Source organism: Sander lucioperca, chromosome 24 (assembly GCF_008315115.2).
Source record: "Sander lucioperca isolate FBNREF2018 chromosome 24, SLUC_FBN_1.2, whole genome shotgun sequence".
NCBI lineage: Eukaryota > Metazoa > Chordata > Actinopteri > Perciformes > Percidae > Sander > Sander lucioperca.
The window spans coordinates 92,791-107,023 of NC_050196.1; the positions used below are offsets into that span (position 1 = coordinate 92,791).

General features: G+C 40.6%; 1 pseudogene; it reads right to left on the reverse strand.

Annotated features, from left to right (window-relative positions):
- Window positions 1-12,461: 12,461 nt before the first annotated feature.
- Window positions 12,462-14,233, reverse strand: part of LOC118494506 — a 4,130-nt pseudogene continuing 2,358 nt past the window's right edge.

The following is a 14,233-nucleotide window of genomic DNA, read 5'->3' on the forward strand; positions in this document are numbered from 1 at the left end:
AATGACAATTTGCTCCAAAGTTGAGAAGCTCCATAAATTCAATTTATTTATTTTTTCAATTCAATTTTATTTATAGTATCAAATCATAACAAGAGTTATCTCGAGACACTTTACAGATAGAGTAGGTCTAGACCAAACTCTGTACTTTACGAAGCCCCAACTATTACAGTGGTTGCCTCAAGAGCAAGCATTAGCAGTAGCTATTGCGACAGTGGCAAGGAAAAACTCCCTTTTTTTTGTTAGGAAGAAACCTCGGACAGACCCAGACTCTTGGTAGGCGGTGTCTGACGGCACCAGTTGGGGGAGTGGTGAATGGTGGCAATAATAGTCATAATAAAGATAGTGAAGCAGTGATCACAATGGTAGTCATAGTAGTTCATGTCATAGTAGGGCACAGCAGGGCGTTACGGGGTGTAGTGTGGCACAGCAGCCTGGGTGGACGCGGTTGGACGCGGCAGGACGCAGTCGGACACTGCGGGGAAACGCAGAGCGTAGCAGGGTGTAGTAAGTCCATAGCGTCAGCTGCACCCAGGACCCCGGTGTAGGTGCCACCCAATTCCAAGGCGATGTTCTGGGTGAAGAAGAAGCAAAGGGACTCCGGGGAGAAAACTCCCCAGAGCTAGGTTAGTAACAGGCATTTCTGGGACTAAGATGCACACAAAAGGAGACAAGTGAAAAGAGAGAAGAGGGAGCGGCTCATTGTGTCCTTGGAAGGAGCTTCCCACAGCAGTCTAGAGTTATAATAGCATAACTAAGAGAGGCAGGCTAAAGAGAGGGGCCCTGGACCGGGCTCGTACTCTCCCCTGCCGGAACGGGCTTGTACTTCCTGCCTCCCTCTACTCTACTCTACTATGCTGCAACTCCTCACTCCCTAACTATAAGCTTTATCAAAGATGATGGTTTTCAGTTTATTCTTAAATGTGGCGACGGTGTCAGCCCCCCGAACCCAAGTTGGGAGCTGGTTCCACAGGAGAGGAGCCTGGTAGCTGAAGGCTCTGGCTCCCATTCTACTTTTAGAGACTCTAGGAACCACAAGTAGCTCTGAGTTCTGGGAGCGCAGTGCTCTAGTGGGACAATAAGGTACTAAAAGCTCTTCTATGTATGATGGTGCTTGACCATTTAGTGCTTTGTAGGTCAGGAGAAGGATTTTAAATTCAATCCTGGATTTTACAGGAAGCCAATGCAGAGAAGCTAATACAGGAGAAATGTGATCTCTTTTGTTAGTTCTTGTCAGAACACGTGCTGCAGCATTCTGGATCAGCTGGAGGGTCTTGAGGGACTTATTTGAGCAGCCTGATAGTAAAGAATTACAGTAGTCCAACCGGGAAGTTACGAATGCATGGACTAGTTTTTCAGCATCGTTTTGAGACAGGATGTTCCTGATTTTGGCAATGTTACGAAGATGGAAAAAGGCTGTTCTTGAGGTTTGTTTTAAGTGGGCGTTAAAGGATAGATCCTGGTCAAAAATGACTCCTAGATTTCTGACAGTAGTGCTGGAGGCCAGGGCAATACCATCTAGGGTAGCTATATATTTAGATAATGAAGTTCGGTGGTGCTTGGGTCCCAGCACAATAACTTCCGTTTTGTTTGAGTTCAACATCAGAAAATTGTGGGTCATCCAGGATTTTATATCTTTAATGCACGCTTGAAGTTTAGCTAACTGACCGCTTTCGTCTGGCTTGATTGACAGATATAATTGGGTGTCGTCTGCGTAACAGTGAAAGTTAATTGAGTGTTTCCTAATAATATTGCCTAGAGGAAGCATATATAAAGAGAATAGAATTGGTCCAAGCACTGAGCCTTGAGGAACGCCATGGCTAACTTTAGCGTATTTGGATGGTTTATCGTTAATATTAACAAATTGGGATCGCTCAGAAAAATAGGACTTAAACCAGCTTAGTGCGATTCCTTTAATGCCAACTAAATGTTCCAGTCTCTGTAAGAGGATGGTATGGTCAATAGTGTCGAATGCAGCACTAAGATCTAATAAGACAAGTACGGAGACAAGTCCTTTGTCAGCAGCAGTTAGAAGGTCGTTAGTGATTTTCACCAGTGCCGTCTCTGTGCTATGATGCATTCTAAATCCTGACTGAAAGTCTTCAAATAGACTATTTCTATGCAGAAAGTCACACAATTGATTAGCGACTACCTTCTCAAGGATTTTGGAGAGAAACGGGAGGTTAGATATAGGTCTATAGTTGGCTAAGACCTCAGGGTCGAGGGTGGGTTTTTTCAGAATAGGTTTTATCACAGCTACTTTAAAAGACTGCGGTACGTGACCCGTTAATAAGGACATATTGATCGTATCTAGTAATGTGGTGTTGACCACGGGTAGTGCTTCTTTAAGTAGCTTCGTTGGAATGGGGTCTAAGAGACAGGTAGTTGGCTTAGCTGAAGAGACCCTTAACATTAATTGTTGGAGGTCTAAAGGATAAAAGCCGTCTAAATAAGTATCAGGTCTTATCGTTCTCTCTAGCCCTCCTGCGCCCAATGGTGAGTCGTTGGAAGCTGTGGGCAGAAGGTGATGAATTTTTTCTCTAATTGTTATAATTTTATCATTAAAAAAGGTCATGAAGTCATCACTGCTCAGAGCTATAGGAATAGATGGCTCAATAGAGCTGTGACTATCTGTCAGCCTGGCTACAGTGCTGAAAAGAAACCTTGGGTTGTTCTTATTTTCTTCTATTAGTGTTGAGTAATAGTCTGATCTGGCATTTCTGAGGGCCCTCCTATAATTTTTCAGACTGTCTTGCCAATCCACACGAGATTCTTCCAGTTTGGTGGAACGCCATTTACTTTCAAGTTTTCGTGAGATTTGTTTTAATTTGCGAGTTTGGGAGTTATACCAAGGTGCTAGTTTCCTTTCCTTCATCATCTTCTTTTTGAGAGGAGCAACCGAGTCTAAAGTAGTCCGTAGGCAGGCCGTAGCAGCGTCTACAAAGTTATCAAGTTGGGAGGGACTAGAGTTAACATAACAGTCCTCTGTTATATTAAGGCATGACGTTGAGTTAAGTGCTGTTGGAATAGCTTCCTTAAATTTAGCTATAGCACTGTCAGATAAGCATCTAGTGTAGAAACTTTTATTTAATTTCGTATAGTCTGGTAGTAGGAATTCGAAAGTTATTAAAAAATGGTCTGATAATAAAGGATTCTGCGGAAATACTATTAAATCGTCAATTTTGATGCCATATTCTAGCACAAGGTCGAGGGTGTGGTTAAAACAGTGCGTGGCCTTATGCACCCTCTGACTGAAACCAATAGAATCTAGCAGTGAATTGAAAGCAGTACTAAGGCTATTGCTCTCAATGTCCACATGGATATTAAAATCACCTACAATAAGTACTTTGTCTGATTGAAGGACTACGCATGATAAAAACTCTGAGAATTCAGATAAAAACTCAGAATATGGACCTGGTGCTCGGTAAACAACAACGAATATAATTGGCTGTACTGTTTTCCATGTTGGGTGTTGAAGATTAAGAACAAGGCTTTCAAACGAGTTATAATTTAGTTTAGGTTTAGGATTAATTAACAGGCTCGAGTCAAATATGGCTGCAACTCCCCCTCCTCGGCCTGAGCCTCGTGGAATTTGGGTATTATTATGACTGGGAGGAGTGGCTTCGTTTAAACTAACATATTCGTCATGGCCCAGCCAGGTTTCGGTGAGGCAGAATAAATCAATGTGGTTATCTGATATCAATTCGTTTACCAATAATGCTTTCGATGACAGAGATCTAATATTTAATAGTCCACATTTGATTTTCCTATTCTGTTCTGTCGTTGCAGTGGTTGTTTTAATTCCAATTAGGTTGTTTAGTATAGCACCTCTTTTGTTAGCGTTTGGTTTAAACGGTCTCAGTCGGGGGACAGACACGGTGGTTATGGGATTATGAATGGGTGATTGCTCTGAAGGGAGCACAGAGAGGCGTATAGCGCTGTATCTCTGATTATTGACTTTGGGAGAGTGTGTCTGGTCAGTGTGCTTGTGGGAGTGTTTACGGGATGTAAACAGTCAATCAGAGGTCTGGGTATGCAGGGCGTGGTGCAAATTTCCACGTAGCATCTGGCTTCCGCGTGTATTGGGATGAATCCCATCCCTGCTGAACAGGGAGCCACGTTCCCAAAACAGATTGAAGTTGTCAATAAAACCTATCCTGTGAATACTGCATGTGAGCTGGAGCCAGGTGTTAAGGGAGAGTAGTCTGCTAAAGAGGCCTGATCCGCGACCTAGAGATGGAAGTGGGCCCGAAATAAAAACCGACTTCCCAGTGCTTTTTAAAGCCTCAATGAGAGTGGTAAAGTCTCGCCTTGTGCGCTCACACTCCTGAATCCGAGTGGACATGTCGTTATGTCCACAATGGACCACGATGCGTTTGATAGAGGTCGGAAATGAGGGTATCAGGTCCATAACTTTAGCCAGGATGTCTGCAACTTTGGCTCCGGGAAAACAGTGTGTGACAGCATTATGAAACCGTAGGTCTCTAGTGATGGAGTCCCCAATAATTACTGTGGTTAGGGGGAAGAGCGGACGAGGAGTGGGGGGGTGTGGGTAGCCGGTGACGGGAGCAAAACAGTCAGTGTCGGTTTCAGATGGGCAGGGAAAAGAAGAGGAAGAATGCTTACCGTTCGGTTGTGGAGATTGTTTTTGAGGAACGTTGTCATTTGGCCGATCCAGGCAGTGTAAAGTATAAGTAAGTATAAAGTGATGCAACAGCCAGCTAGCGCCTGCCGGGGCCGCTAGCTCGTCGCTCAGACCGTCGCGCTCGGAGAGCGTCGCGCTCGGAGAGCGTCGCGCTCGGAGACCCCGCTGTAAGCTGGAGGTCTCTCAGACCGGTCTCGTAAATAAGAGGCTTTTATTTTGCCGTTGACGGATCGTTTATTTAAATATCACAACAAATGTCCATAAGAGCTTCAACCCTGATACCTACACTTACCGTCGCATTGACAGTAAGGCAAAGGCTGTTATGGCTGATCAACTACAAGATTTACTTCAGTCTGGCTAGAATGGCCCAAGTTTAGACATCTTAACAGAAAACCTGAATAGTGTTCCAAGACGCTTGACACGGTTGCACCTCCGCTAACACGGAGGCACACCTGCACTAAATCAGCCCCTTGGTTCAGTGACATCACTCGTGTACTCAAAAGAACATGTAGATCATTGAAACACAAGTCGCAAGTGACGAAACGAGACGAGGACCATCTGACGTGGGTGATGAGTTTTAAAAATTATAAACGGGCCCTTTCGGCCGCAAAAACAGCCTATTTTTCAGATCTGATAAATTCCACTAAGACTAATCCTTGGTTTCTTTTTAACACTGTTAGTAAGCTTACACAGGTGCTTTCACTGCGGATAATTTTATGACATTCTTTATATCAAAGATTAACCAGATCAGAGAAAAATATTTCTGCCCATTAGCCGCTTCTCATACAGAGGAAGAAGGTGCTGAGTCCCCCCACTTTAGCATTTTCTCACAGTTCAATATCATCACCCCTGATGTATTAATGGACATATTTTCTGCTTCAAAGCCCACAACATGCCAACAGGACCCAATACCATCCAGTCTCCTTAAGGAATTATTTCCCATTCTGTGTAACCACGTTCTTATTATTATTAACATGTCACTCACACAAGGTATGGTACCAGCAGTATTTAAATCAGCAGTCATAAAACCACTACTGTTAAAAGCCCAATTTAGACCTTCATGTTCTGCAGAACTATATACCTGTATCCAACTTACCATTCATGTCCAAAATTCTTGAGAGGGCTGTTGTGGAACAACTTACTGCCCACTTATCTAACAGCAGCCTATTTGAGAAATTTTAATCTGGTTTCCAGTCTGGTCATTCCACGGAAAACACCCTGACAAGAGTTACAAATGATCTTTTACTTTCATGTGATGATGGCCGAGCATGATTTCCAGTACTCCTCGATCTGAGCACAGCTTTCGATACAATAGACCACACTTTACTTCTTGCTCGGCTTGAGAAACATGTTGGGATCAAAGGGACAGTACTTTCTTGGTTTAATTCATACTTCTCCAGTAGATCTCAGCGTGTCATTTTTAATAAATCCACTACTGAACTGTGCGAGGTAGGCTGTGGTATACCACAAGGGTAACTACTGGGCCCTATGCTGTTTTCCATCTATATGCTCCCTCTTGGTTCCATCAGCAGCAGCTTTGATGATCAGTTTCATTGTTATGCAGATGACACACAGCTATATGTCCCTCTTCTACAAAATAACCATTCACAGATTCTTAAATTACAGACATGCCTGGCAGAAATTCAAAATTGGATGGGCAAGAATTTCCTGCTGTTTTAATGCAGACAAAACAGCTGCTCATAGTGAGGCCAGCCAAAAATAGCACCCCTGCAGAGAAACACATTTTAAATTTTGACTGTGTGATCACAGAGAGTGACAGTGTTAAGAACCTAGGTGTCACCTTTGACCAAACTCTAAATTTCCGCCCACATATAAAGGCTATCACTAGGACCGCCTTTTACCATCTAGGCAACATTTCTAGAATAAGACCAATGCTATCAATGCATGATGCTGAAATACTAATTCATGCATTTGTCTCATCAAGACTCATACAAAATGGGGCAGCCTGAGTTTTGACTAAGACAAAAAAAATGCTGCCACATTTCACCGGTTCTGGCTGCTGGTTACCTGTGCAAGCCAGGGCTGATTTTAAAGTTCTTCTATTGACTTAAAAAGCCCTAAAAGGACTTGCGCCTGCCCAAATATAAAAAAAGAAAATATCAGCTGGTCACCGAGCCTTTGCCTTTTGCGCACCCTCCCTCTGGAATGGTCTTCCATCCAACGTTAGGGTGGCAGGCTCAGTGGATATTTTTAAATCCAGACTTAGAACATTTCTTTATTCAAATCATTATGGACATGTTTTAAATCCATAACCTTTGAACCCTTGTTTTATTGTTTATTATGCACTATCCGTTGTTTTATTTCATGTTTTAAATTTTTTAATCTGTGGTGTTCCAATTATATTTAGTGGGAATGCTGTTCAGCAGCATTCCAACTATTGTTATTCTGTTCTTTATTAGTGGGAATGCTGTTCAGCAGCATTCCAACTATTGTTATCCTGTTCTTTATTTTTAGTGGGAATGCTGTTCAGCAGCATTCCAACTATTGTTATCCTGTTCTTTATTTTTCTTATATCTTATTATTATTCCGTACGTTTTTTGGCTCTCTGTAACTTCTGCATACTTTCAGCTATTAAAACCATTCAACTTTTAAAATGTTCAGCTCTTTCAGCTAATGATGGGACTTCTTCAACTTTTTTTCTACTATTTATACTTTTTAAAATATTAAGCATTTTATGACTTTTTTTTAACATTGAAGTCAATGAGAGCATGCTTCAAATCCTTCAAATCTTCTTCCGCTCCCAAAATTTTCAGCTCCTTCATACTTTCACCTACAGACGCCAAACAAACATTAAAATGTTCACAAAATATTCAGGTATTAGGCTATGGCTTTTCAGTTTGATATCTTTTACAGTTTTTGTGAAAAAGCTGTTTAAGTTTAGTGATCATTTCAGGATTTTTCTGCGTTTCTAGTGAGTGTGTGTTGCGTCTGCCAGAGTGGATGTCATCGCTAGAGTGCAGCACCGTAGAAAAAATATCTTTGTCCCCTCTCTATAAATTGCTCTCACGCCCACAATATCTACTTGTCATACACAATTTATACATCAAAACGTAGGTATTTTTGTCTAGTTTCAGCCAATGTGCAATACGCCTTATACTTTTGGCTCGATGAGCTTCCAAATGACAAGACTTCCACATCTCACTCCATTCACGGCCATGTTAAATGTCCTCCACATTTCCCAGCGAAACGCAGAGCGAACCACTTTTTTAAATCGCTGCTATGCCCACATTTTTAAGTTTATCAACATAAATTTTACATGAATACGTTCACAAAGGCCTTGTGGTGGTCACGATTACATCATTTCCGATAGCCCTTATGTTTTAGCAGTCTGAGGCTTCTTGAGAGCTTGCTCTGTGTCTTTGAATAGCTCCAGTGGGGCACAGCTGACAGTTCAGCAGGTGACACGGTCGTTAACCTGATTAAGATCAAAGAGATCTCATCACAGACTTCAAAGGGTGTTTTCATGGTCATACGTTACCATGACAACCCTTTCACAGACAGCTGAATTGAATACTACAGGCAGTAATATGAACATTAGTCTATATCTTAGTGTTCACTTCTGTCTGTCTCTGTCTGTCTCTGTCTCTCTCTCTCTCTCTGTCTCTGTCTCGTTCTCCCTGTCTCTGTCTGTCTGTTTCTCTTTCTTCTTAGTAACTCTCTATATCGAACTTTCTTATACGAATTCTTACGACCCGTACTACGAAATAGATAAAAGCTTCTACGCTAGAAGCCTATCTGACAGTGCTATAGCTACATTTAAGGAAGATATTCCAACAGCACTTAACTCTTTACCGTGCCGTAATATAACAGAGGATCTTTATGTAAACTTTAGTCCCTCTCAAATTGATAATTTTGTAGATGGTGCTACGGCCTGCCTACGGACTACTTTAGACTCTGTTGCTCCTATCAAAAAGAAGATGGCGATGCAAAGGAAACTAGCACCTTGGTATAACTCCCAAACTCGTAAATTAAAGCAAATCTCGCGCAAACTTGAGCGTAAATGGCGTTCCACCAAACTGGAAGAATCTCGTTTAGAGTGGCAAGACAGTCTGAAAACCTATAGGAAGACCCTAAGAAAGGCCAGATCAGACTACTATTCATCACTAATAGAAGAAAATAAGAACAACCCAAGGTTTCTTTTCAGCACTGTAGCCAGGCTGACAGATAGTCACAGCTCTATTGAGCCATCTATTCCTATAGCTCTGAGTAGTGATGACTTCATGAGTTTCTTTAATGATAAAATTATAACAATTAGAGATACTAGTCATCACCTCTTGCCCCCAACCTCTAACGGGTCACCTTTAACTGACAGACTGCTAGAAAGAACGACTAGACCTGACATATACTTAGACTGCTTTGATCCTATAAACCCTCAACAATTAATGCTAAAGGTCTCTTCAGCAAAGCCATCTACCTGTCTCTTAGACCCCATCCCAACGAGGCTACTTAAAGAAGCGTTACCCGTGGTTAACACTTCATTGCTAGATATGATAAATATGTCTTTATTGACAGGTTATGTACCGCAGTCATTTAAAGTAGCTGTGATAAGACTTCTACTGAAAAAACCCACCCTCGATCCTGAGGTCTTAGCCAACTATAGACCTATATCTAACCTTCCCTTTCTCTCCAAGATCCTTGAGAAGATACATGGAGTCTGGTGGGTTTGGTGATGGTGATTACAGCAAATTTGAAAACACAAATTTAACACTCTCAGAGTTGAAATTAACACTCTCCCAGGGTTTATATGGGAACCACTGTAAAAGGGTTAAATTAACACTTTTGAAAGTGTTAAAAATTATAACACTATGACAGTGTTATCTAACAAACTCTTATAGTGTAATATATTAACACCACAATTGAGTAAAATAACACTAGGCTGGTGTTCAAAGTGCACTCATTATTGACACTCATGGAGTAACTAGTCAACACTGTGCCAGTGATCAGATAACATTTGACAGTGTCAACATACACTCAACTGGTGTTAAGAGTTAATGTAAAATACATTAATAATAATGAATCACTCCAAAACAGTACTGCAATAAAAAAAATTTATTTTTCATTTAACAAGGGCTTTACTTTAAAAGTTCTGACTCAAAAATCCTGTACAATGACCTTGTACAATACAATTCTGCCCAAAACATGAGGTAGCTTATAACTGCTGCTTGACCTATACAATACAGCTGTCTGGCACAACATAAAAACAAGAGTCTGAACCATAAGACATTTGAATATCAAAGGGCTTAAAGTATCTCAAGCCTTGAGGTGTAACAATTGAAACATTATGCACATCGTCAACACGAAAAGCATGATAATGCTCTACAAATATAGTCTCCATTTCTGATACCAAAAAATAGACTTCATTTCTTAGAAAGATGCAAATAATCTTATTGAATACTGGCATCTCATCAACAAAATCTGTACAAACAACAAGCCCTGTGTGATATTCAATACCATTATGTTTAACCCAAGTTGTGACACTTACTTCACTTGATATATCAATTTGAAAATACTCTGAAATCACATCACCATTTTCAACATCAGTCAGTATCTTCGATTTGACAGGCCCAGACTCAATACCTTTCCCAGACAATGATTCCCAATGATAGGCAACAGCCATTTGGTGTTTCTTCGCAAGGGATTTAGTTATGTTCTTGAAGTTCTTTATGCTGGACTTAAAGAATTTGTGTTTGGCTTCATACCTCATACTCCAAACATGTAATAAAGGACCAATTTGGCGTATACACTCAGGATAATGGATCATGAAGTGATGCTTCGGGATCAAATTATTTTGAGGATACAAATCTGTAAACAGCCTGTGGTGCTCTTCAATAAGATGTTTTAAAAATACAGTCATTCCCTCTGTAATACATGGGGAAAATACAATGTTAACAATATGCAACAAAAGTAACAACAAATGCCAGTGTCGGTCACCTTCTGGAACAACATCGCCAATAATTAGTGGTAGGTTACGAATAAGGCATAATGTTTGACTGGCATTAAGCCCAATACCACTGCCAGTACACAACATGTTTATGCGTGTTGGACGATTCTTTTTATCCATGAAACCATAGTTGAATGCATATACACGTTGGAGTATGTTTTCATTAGAAACAAAGCTCTTATTTAAATATTCAAACAACAACTTAATTTCATACTGTGCTACACCTTCTAATATATCATGCATTATATCAAATACAAAGTTATCTGATACACTAAAGAAAGACAAGGAATTCAGTATGCTATTGCGTTTGATCCCAAAACAAGAATTTTCCCCCGGATTCTCGACAAGATAATTGTAATGCTCTTCATTGGTTAATTTGGTGCGTAACATCACACGTGAATCATTTTCACTAAACACTGTTTGAGCGGCTGCTTTATCAATGAGACACATCCTGCAGTAGTACTGTGCAGAGAAGGATTCCACATAACCAAGAATCGAGTTCAGACCTAAATTGTCGCCTGTTACTTGTGCAATAGTCCCATAGAGAGGTTGTTCAGAAAGCGACACTTTCATTCCATTTTTCTCTAGTAGCTTTATGTCTTCTACAAATGGAGTAAGTATTTTGTCAATGCCATATTTTTTTGCATCTTGGGAATGGAACAAAGAAATGAGATGGATATTCATCAGGGATGAATTTAGGCGTGGTGGTAAATTACGGAGTGTAAAATATAAACATCCAAGCTTATGAATTCCTTGTTTTGACCCTAGTGGATTTGATGTTTCAAAGTCATCATAATAAACTTGTATTTGCAAAGCATTTTTTGATTTTGAATACAATGGATGATTTCTGTAGTATTTTCCATCACAGAAATCCTGATATAAGTGAGCTACAGCAGCAGATGTATTAAGTTGACTACACACTTCTTCATTCTTGAAAATGAACTCTAAAGTTTTTAACAGTGGTATATAAATGCATGTGTCATTTACTGGTACCTGCTCATATATTCCAGATACTATGTTTCTCTTTGAATCATATCTTACTCCTAAGTGAATTTCTTCTGGTTCAACAACACCCCATTTCTCACTAAAATAGTTTGTCCATTTAGAGTTTGTGTTTAAGTCACTAAATGGATTGTAAGTATTGTTGAAGATTTCTTCCACTGCATTTCTACTGGGATTATCAACAGGCACTGCACCCAACACTTGTTCTCTAAGATTTGCATGAACTTCATGGACATACTCCTCCATGTTTTCAACAACGGAAAGCACAACACTGTTGGCAACACCACTACCTTGTAACTTTGCTATAATCGAAGCACACATATCTTTTGTCTGGTCTTTTGACAAATGAGATGTTGAAGGCTGATGAATCACATCTAGGTCCATGTCAGAGACATCTTCTTGTGAGCTCTGTTCACCTAAGTCTGACTGATGTGGTGTTTGCATATTAATACCACTTGCACCCATTTTAACAATACTATGACAACTATTCAAGTGCTTTCTAAAGCCTGCATAACTTTTAAACTGCAATGAACATCCTTCTTGAGCGCAAAGAACAACAAACTTTTTGCCAGGATATAACCCATGAACAAACTTAAGGTGCTGAATTAATGCACTAGGTGCATCATGCAAAGATCTACAAATATGACAGCTATACATTCTTCAAAAATTTGGCTCTTAGCTTCTTAATAAATGTAACTCTTTGCCATTAGGTTGTATGCTGTAGACTGAGCCCAAAGATTGTTTGACCAAAATATAATCTATGCAAAGAAAAAAAAGGTGCTGAATAATTGCACCCTTGTGCAATGATCTAAGACATTTTGCACTTATACAGTACATTGTTTAAGAACTTGGCTCTTAGCTCCTGTTCATGAACTTTGCTCTCAATTCTTTCACCTTTGGACTCTCTTTAGTGGTCTCAACATCAATACTGTAGACAGTTGTCTGGAGGAATGTGTACATGTTGCTAAGAGCGTTGTCATAGCTTACACTGAAAACGAAGTGCACTTTAAAGAGTTCATCAAATGCTGCCAAAGATGTGGTTCCCAGGCAGGGGATGAGCTTCTTGTCCATCACAACGTAGTAAGTGCTGATGGCCTGCTTGTGGGTTCCAGATGCAAGAAGGTATGGCTGGCAATGTCCCTCCTGGTTCTCTAGGTGTTCTTCAAGGCTCCTGCATGACTGTGCAAAAAATTACATAAAGTTACATCGCAAAATTGTCCTCAGTCTGTGCTACGTTTTCCACTTAAATCACATACTGTGTACATACCTGTGAAAGACGACAAGATGGTCCATGGCCTGAGCTGGGCTGATCTTCTGTGTTTTCTTTTTAGTAGGCTGAGGTGGTAGGATATGCAGGAGCAGCAGAAAAGATGCCATATCACTGTCCCACTCTGTAAGAAGCAAAAATGGACAGGGTTTTATTTGAACCATTGAAGTTTCACCTTTTTAAAACTTGATTTCTAGACCATTAATCTACAGCCCCTGAACCTCTTTAGGTTTCTGGGTCCAACGAGCCATCCTAATTTATGTGACTATCATAGTGCTGTATGGCACAATGCATTTAAAAAATAAATAAATGTAATTTGGCCTTTAAATACCTGGGCGACCCTCTAAGGATTCATCATTGCACTGATTCCTGGCAGACTTCAGCAAACTCTGGAGAACCGGGGTGGTCGTAAGGCTTTCTGCTTCTCTGATCACCTTTCTTTGTAGCATGTATGCCACTTCTCGAGCAGTTTAGCAGCCGTTTCTGGTCCAAAGAGGAGGATAAAATCTTGGGGTATCTACAACAAAAGAGAAATGAAAGAACATTTCTGATTATCACATGTATGCTTTGAAGTAAAATTGGTTACAGTAAGGATGCCATACTTACAGCCCTTAGTGTCCACAGCCTAGGAACATACTGAGAGTATATTGTGCGATTCATCAGGATTGTGGATGAGGCGCTGTCTATACTCACAGGTCTCCTTCATCTCTGCAGGATGATTTCTCTGTCACTTTGTGTGGTTCATCAAGGATATGGCCTCTTGACAAACGCTCTTCATTCATCTGACCACCAATCTGAAGTAGCTCCCTCTCCTGTCTTGGACCCACCACACCTCGCGCTGACTGCGTTTTCGGTTCTTGGACACAAGTTTGTCTTCTCTGTATTGTCTGAGCCGCCATGCCAGAAATCCAGAGCCACTTTGGCTGTCATAACACTGTTCCTTACCAGGACCGAGACAAAAATCGTTTAACTTCATTATCAGCAATCCAGGAACCGCTGTAAACATTTGTTCAATTAAAGTCAGGCATTACAACAGTTTTGCGGTGGTTGCGAAACAGACATCCCCGTAAAAAGGATGCCAATGCCTTAGAGGGTTAGGGTTAGGGTATGCATTTATGCCACTATTTGTGATACCACCCCCCTCACAAAGTGGCTATAGTTGCTATAAAAAGGGCAGAGATATGCACCTTGCAAAAACTAACTCAAAATTACCATGAAGTTGAATAAAAACCTAACAGTTTAAACAACTACTGAACATTTTATTTAAGGACTGCTTTGTTTAACATTAGTTTTATCTAGGTGGACATAATAAAAGCAACTTAATGTATTTGTGCATTAATCATAGGAGCGCTGTACAGTA